The sequence below is a fragment of the Euphorbia lathyris genome, chromosome 3 (assembly GCF_963576675.1).
Source record: "Euphorbia lathyris chromosome 3, ddEupLath1.1, whole genome shotgun sequence".
In the NCBI taxonomy this organism is placed as follows: Eukaryota; Viridiplantae; Streptophyta; class Magnoliopsida; order Malpighiales; family Euphorbiaceae; genus Euphorbia; species Euphorbia lathyris.
The window spans coordinates 47,685,551-47,693,538 of NC_088912.1; positions in this window are offsets into that span (position 1 = coordinate 47,685,551).

The following is a 7,988-nucleotide window of genomic DNA, read 5'->3' on the forward strand; positions in this document are numbered from 1 at the left end:
AGAACAAGAAGAGTATCATTTACCTCAGCAATTGAGCGCGTCCCAGAGAAGATCCCACCAACAAAACTACAAACACCATCTTTCACCTCACTCCAATGCTTTTGATAAAAGCCAGCGGGGAGGCCATCAGGGCCTGGGGCTTTGGTTGGTCCCATTCCAAAAACAGCCATTCTAATATCATCCTCGGTCACCAACCTGAAGGCATGAGTAAGGCCAGAGGCGGGGGGAGTAGGGAAGCAGCTTCGCGAGAGCAGTTGTGGATCACACCTCACATCAGCTTGGAACAGAGCATTAAATTAACTCACTTCCTGGGTCTTGATGTCCGCAAACTCATAGAGCCAGCTCCCCTGGGGGGTACGAATAGCTTCAATTCTGTTTCTATGTCTCCGAGTAATGGTGGACAAGTGAAAGAACTTGGAGTTCTTGTCTCCATCAGTGATCCATTTTTTCCTGGACTTCTGGAACCATAGAAGCTCCTCCTGAAGCAAGACCGCCTCAAGCTCATATTGAAGAGATTGAAGAAAGCGACCACTATTCTCATCATACGACTACTCTAGTCTTTTCTGCAACCCCGCAGTCCTATTAAGAAGGCGTCTCTTCCTAGTAATAATGTGCCTAAACACCCTTTTATTCCACCCTAAGACCTCTTGTTTGAAGACTTTAGCAGCAGAAATCGGGTCCTATTTCGGATGCCAATGAGAAGCAACAAAAGAAGCAAAGTCTGGGTGGGATTCCCAAGCCAAAAGGTACCGAAAGGGTCTCGACTGCTGACTACATGGAGCTCCCAAAAGCCTAAGGAGGATAGGGCAATGGTCAGAGTGCCTAAAGGGGAGGTTCAGAATAGAAGCCTGCAGGAAGGAGAGTCGGGCATTCGTGTTCCCATACACTTTATCGAGCCTCATAAAAGTCCCTCTTCGTCTCTAAGAGAACCGTGTCCCGAGTATCCGAGATCGAAGACCCCACAGTCATCCATTGCCTTTCTATGATGAAGGCTCCTTTGAAAATAGTGGTTCCCTCCTTCTTTTTTATCAGATAACACAGCAATGTCGTTAAAATCACCCAACATGAACCAAGGGCTCGAAATCCCCGAGTTGAGGCTATGGAGCTCCTCCCAAAGGATGCGTCTAAGAGAGCAAATGGGAGAGGCATAGATGAAGGATATTTGGAAATTAACCAGGCCGTTTCTAAGAACCTCACAGTGTATGTATTGGGTAGACACAACCTTCACCACTAAGTTGATTAAGTTAGCCTTCCAAAAGAGCCAGATCCCCCCGGCTTTTTCCCTTAGCTTCAGAACGGACACAGTTCCACTCCCGATACCTTTTACACACAGCATCAGCTGAATCCCCACTAACTTTGGTTTGAAGTAAAGCGAAGCACACATGGCTGAATTGTTTTAGTAAATCATTCACATGAACACGAGTTCTTTTACTACCTGCACCAAACATTCCACACTAGAAAATCCATAATGAAAAAACAGAAGAGAAGCAAGGTCCTGACCATTAGGCCAAATATTTTTTACGGGGCTCCCTCGAGCCTGGAAGAGGTGCCAGCAGGGCCATGTTTCTCCTGGGGGAGAGTCATTCCTTTTGAAGCCTTCAAGGCCTGCTTGGGACTGTTTTGATTTTTGATCTCCTTGTTCATGGGCAAAATACTCTTATCAGGAACCTTGGTCTTGCTCGCCTCCGTCAATGGTCCATCCTCGCTCTCTAAAACAGACATCTCCACAGACCTCATCGGCATAGAGTTAGAGGTGATAGACAACGGTTTCCCACTCTCCCCCAAGGTCACCTGTTGAGGCGGAGTCATAGAATCACAGTTACCAGGTATAAGGGGTTCCTGCGTAGAATAAGCAGGATCGGGGTTACATTGCACCATATCAGCCTGTTCCAAAACACCAAATCTCGACCCAGACACTGCTACTGTTGGTTCAATAGAAGCTTTTGCCCTCGGCTCCTGATCCAAATCCGGTTGCTTATCAGAAGTCTCCGTCGGTGTGTGAGAATTCCTGGCTTGTAGATTAGAGCTTGGTTGTTTGGTAGCTCTTCTCCTAGCTACACGTTTGGCAACCATCTAGGAGCCATAATCATTTAGGACTTCCTCTCGCCCCAGTGGCTCCTTCTCATTCATCCCCTCGTCCAGCACCTGTTTAGATGGGCATCCTTCCAGAAGGTGGCCATACATCCCACAGCCGTAGCAAATATTGTGAAGCCCTTCGTACTCAATACGATACACTGTCCCGTGAAGCTTATATTTAGCAAGAAGCGGTTTAGACAGGTCAACCTCAATGCAGACTCTCGCGAATTTTCCCCTCTCAGCCCCACCGTAGCTTTATCTACATGATGGACCTTGCCAGCATATGCCCCCAATTTGGTCATGAACCCTTCATTGTAGTATTCAATGGCAAGTCTAGGAAATCTCACCCAAGTGAGTATCTTTTTAACTTCACTGTCAAAAGGGTTAAAATTATGCACCCATGGCCTTATTGCAAGGCAATGATTCGAGATAATGTATGGTCCTCTGATAGGGGTCAAAAACCCCTATCTTTGGGTATGGTTTTAGGACGGTTTTTAGTGTTATTTCATGAATAAGCGAGCCATTCTCGCATTTATATGCTTTTGTGTGAGTTAGTTAGGAATTGGAAATGTTTTATTAACTTTTCGTTGTTTAGGCTCGTTTTCTGATCATTTTAGGCAAATAAGGCCAAAATGGCATGTATGTTATAATTCCGTTATCTTTTATAGCTAATTGATCCACCAAAAGTCGCACCAAACGGAGCGTTTGCTCAAAATGAGCGATTGGCGGGTCAATTTAGCCTTGAGACTAATGCTATTTGGAGTTTTCGTGCATGCGCATGGATAAGTTCGGGCGAAAGTTACATCATGGGACATCGAGCAACCGTGCGGAAGCATGCAGGGCAAAACCGCTCGTCGGACTGGCCTTTTTAGGCCAGCTCGCCGAGCAGACCTCCAGGGGCCTGCTCGGGCGAGCTGGGGGCCAGCTCGCCGAACAGCGCGCCCTGCTCGGCAAGCTGACCTGCGGGAATTGGTCAAAAATATCAGTTTTGCCCTCACGACTCCACGACCGGTCCCACGACTTCCCACCTGCATAAGGACACGAAATAGGTCAAAAAGAGGGCCCAAGCCACATCTATAAATAGAACTTTTCCATTGTAAATTAGATATCTTTCATTATTGTAATTTACTTTAGCCTTTCCCCCTTGAGAAATCCTCTCCACCTCTTCCATCTTCTCCAACCTCCATTGAAGAAGCTCCGAAGCTCCGCATCTCCACTAAGGAATACTCAAGGTCCGTCCTTAAGACCTAGGAAGCCGGCTGCAGAGTAGACAGGTTCCCTGAAAGGGATTTTCGTATCTCCTTTTATCTTTCCTTGTTTGTTCTCTTTGATACAGTCTATGAATCCTAGGCTAATTGTATCCTGTGACATTGTTCTTCGCCTTTAATAATATTTTAGCTCTTATTTTGTTCTATGATTATTTGTTTAATCTTTGTCTTACGCTTTATTCAATTGGTTTAACTCATTCAAAAGCCCCAAAATCTAGTAGGCACATATTGCGAGCTGAATCTGACCTAGTCAGAGCCTAGGAGATTGACGACCTCTTAGTTGATTAAGCCCAAATTGCTGAGCCTTAAACCTAGTTTCGGCCTTACAAGGGAATCACGCACTAGGAACTTCAGGAGGGTAAGTAGGGTTAATCGCCTTGAATACAAGTGACTTAGATTAGGTTTTTAATCAAAAGTCCTAATAACCTAACTTCATCATTATCGTTCATACCATGTTCCTTCGGGTAATTGCATTAGTGAAAGATCACCTAGGAGTAGTATAACTTAATTAGGAGTAGTTTAACTTAATTAGGTGTAGAATAACTTAGTCAGAATTAGTATAATTTAGCTAGGAGTAGCATAATTCAACCTAGGAGTAGATTAACTTAAACAAACAAACTCAAAACCCACAAAGCCTAGATAACACCTGAGACCAAGTAGCTCGATACTTATGGTAAATAAGTCCTGTGGATTCGATACCTGGACTTTCCAGATTTATTACTTGATAACGACGGGGTACACTTATCCCTTAGTGAGCCTTCTCAACGGGAGGCGCATCAAGTTTTTGGCGTCGTTGCCGGGGATTTATTTCTTCTGCAATATCGAACCAAAGGTCGATTTGTTAGTTTAGGCATTCCTTGTGAATATCCTTTGTCTATATCATTTATACTTGTTTATATTCATACTTACATATACAAATACTTGTTGATATATTATTACTTCATTTCTGTAATATTACACTTTTGTACTTATAAAATCGTTCTTCCAGCAATTATGGACAACAGAGCTCCAAAACCGTCCATGACCGATCTCAACACAAAAATGGATTTCCTTGTGGCTTCACTCAGCCATGATAGCCAAACAAGGACACCGTTTTGCGCAAGATGTGGCCAGAATCACCCCGGTGAGGTATGCCATGTCAACTACTATGTACCTAGAGGTGAGAATGTAAGTTATTTGGGTAATCGTCAAAGGTATAACTCTGAACCCCCAACTTACAACTTTTATGATCAGGAGCACACACGATATCCGCCGGCGCCATACGTGGAACCCACGTATACCCTTCCATACCCCCCTTCTGATTCTGATTTTTATGACAGGCAAACAGAGCGTTCAGAAGGAATAATGACCCTCTTAAGAGAGATATCTGTCCAACTAGTAGTCAACGAGGAGGCATGTAGGACCCTAAGCAACCAACTCACCGCCATCAGACAAGAAGAAAGGGAATGCCAAGAGGCTTTCCTCACACAAGAGGAAACAGTTCAAGCCATCGCCCTAAGGAGTGGCAAGGAAGTGGACACACTCGTAGCACCTCAATCACAAACACAACCATCACCACAGGTAAGTAGGGAATCGGAAGCGGTAAGCAACCCCGGTCCCGTATCTGAAACTCCAGCTCCTGGAGTAGCTGTAGAAAAAGTGGTTAGGCCTTATGCACCAAAACTGCCATTCCCTCAGAAACAGAAAAAGGCCAACTTAGATAAGAAATTTGCTCGGTTTTCGGAAATCCTTAGTAGATTAGAAATCAATATTCCATTAATGGAGGCACTAGAGGAAATGCCAAACTATGCAAAATTTCTTAAAGACATGTTGTCGAAAAAGAAAAAGTTTGGGGAGAATGAGATAGTGGCTTTAACAGAACAATGCTCGACCATAATCACTCATAAATTGCCCCCCAAGCTTAAAGATCAAAGAAGCTTTACCATCCCGTATAGGATAGGCAACATGCACATAGATAGGGCATTATGTGATTTAGGAGCAAGTATTAATCTTATGCCTTTATCAATTTTCAGGAAATTGGGACTCGGAGAGCCTAAACCAACAAACATGACACTGCAGCTAGCAGACAGGTCAATCGCACGGCCTAGAGGCATAATTGAAGATGTATTGGTGAAGGTGGACAAACTGATCTTCCCGGTCGATTTCGTGGTCCTCGACATGGAAGAAGATGACTCCGTCCCCATTCTTCTCGGGAGACCGTTCCTTGCAACCGGTAGGACATTGATAGACGTCCATGGAGGTAAATTGGTCCTAAGGGTGCAGGACGAAGAGGTAACATTTAACGTTTACGAGTCTATGAAATTTCCTCAAGAGTGTTCCAAAAGCTGTAATTTTGTGGATGCACTAATAGATGAATGTATTGAGGAAGTTGACCTTAGCATAAGAAATGCATCTTTAGAACTCAGTCTAGGTGGCGAGGAATATGAAAACTCGAATGAACCATTCGAAGACCTCCCACCTGAAAAATGTTATTGGGTCAAGGGTCGAAAAGAGGACCTTGATCGTGAGATCAAACCTAAACCCAAAACCTCACTAGAGGAGCCTCCAGAATTGGAGCTTAAGCCCTTGCCCAACAATCTGAAATATGTTTTTCTTCAACCTTCCACAGATTTACCCGTTATTATTTCTTCTTTGTTGATAGTTGAACAGGAAGAAAGATTGGTAGAGGTGCTGAAGCAACATAAAGGGGCCTTTGGATGGTCAATCCACGACATCAAAGGCATCGACCCCAAAATCTGCACGCATAGGATTTTCCTTGAGGAAGAGATTAAGCCATCTGCCCAACCTCAACGACGGCTCAATCCTAACATGAAAGAGGTGGTAAAAGCCGAGGTTATAAAACTCCTCGACGCAGGTATCATCTTTCCAATTTCTGACAGCCAATGGGTAAGCCCAGTTCAATGCGTGCCCAAAAAAGGGGGAACAACGGTAATGGAAAATGAAAAAGGGGAATTAATCCCAACTAGAAAGGTTACGGGTTGGCGTGTATGTATAGATTATAGGAAATTGAACGAGGCCACCCGTAAAGACCACTTTCCCTTACCATTTATTTATCAAATGTTGGAACGATTGGCAGGGCACGAATTTTTCTGTACTTTAGATGGGCTATCCGGTTATATGCAAATTCCTGTGGACCCTTTGGACCAAGAGAAAACCACATTCACTTGTCCCTATGGAACTTTCGCATATAGGCGGATGCCTTTCGGATTATGTAATGCCCCTGCCACATTCCAACGCTGTATGATGGCTATATTTTCTGACATGGTCGAAGAGTTCCTAGAAATTTTCATGGATGATTTTAATGTTGTAGGACCTACTTTTGATCAATGTCTTGAAAACTTGGACCGAGTCTTAGAACGTTGTGAAGACAAGAACTTGGCACTCAATTGGGAAAAGTGCCAGTTTATGGTCCAAAACTGCATAGTGTTAGGACACAAGGTGTCGGGAAAGGGGATCGAGGTCGATCCGGCAAAAAATGAGGTGATTGAAAAACTGCCTCCTCCTACCAGTGTAAAATTGGTTAGGAGCTTTTTAGGACATGTGGGGTTTTATAGACGGTTCATAAAGGATTTTTCAAAAATCACTAAACCCCTCACTCAATTATTACTGAAAGATGCTGATTTTAATTTCAATGAAGAATGTATGTCTACATTTAAATTATTGAAAATGAAATTAATCGAAGCACCTATTATGGTAAGCCCGGATTGGTCCCTTCCCTTTGAGTTGATGTGCGATGCCAGCGATTTAGCTGTAGGAGCCTGTCTTGGGCAGAGGGTAGATAAACTTTTTCGCCCAATCTTCTATACTAGCAAAACCTTAAATGATGCACAGCAGAATTATTCAATAACTGAAAAGGAATTGCTAGCCGTGGTTTTTGCCTTTGACAAATTTAGATCTTATTTGGTGCTATCTAAGGTAATTGTTTTTACTGACCATGCAGCTTTAAGATATTTGATGAGCAAGCAAGATGCAAAACCTAGGCTGATCCGTTGGATCTTACTACTCCAAGAATTTGACATCGAGATCAGAGACAAGAAAGGGGTGGAAAACGTGATAGCAGACCACCTATCCAGGTTAGAGTCAGATCAGCAATCCTTAGAACATGAGACAATCAATGAGGTATTCCCGGACGAAACATTATATTCGGTACGAACTCTCCCCTGGTTTGTAGATATCGCGAACTACAAAGTCGGTAACATTCTTCCCCCTAATTTAGATGCAAGCAAAAAACGTAAGTTTATGTTTGAGAACAAACAATATTTTTGGGAAGAACCATATTTGTTTCGATTCTGCACTGATGGCATGATTAGGAGATGTATACCTGAAGAGGAGGTAGATTCAGTAATTAATATGTGTCATTCTAGGGAACCAGGTGGCCACTTCGGGCTAGATAGGACAGTGGCAAAAATCCTCCAAAGTGGGTTTTGGTGGCCACAAATGCATAATGATGTTAGTAACTATATTAAATATTGTGATGCATGTCAGAGAGTAGGGAATATCTCTAGGAGGAATGAGATGCTTCAACAGGGCATACTTGTGTGTGAGCTATTTGATGTTTGGGGCATAGATTTTATGGGACCCTTCCCCATGTCACACAACAACCAATACATTCTTCTGGCGGTTGACTATGTTTCCAAATGGGTA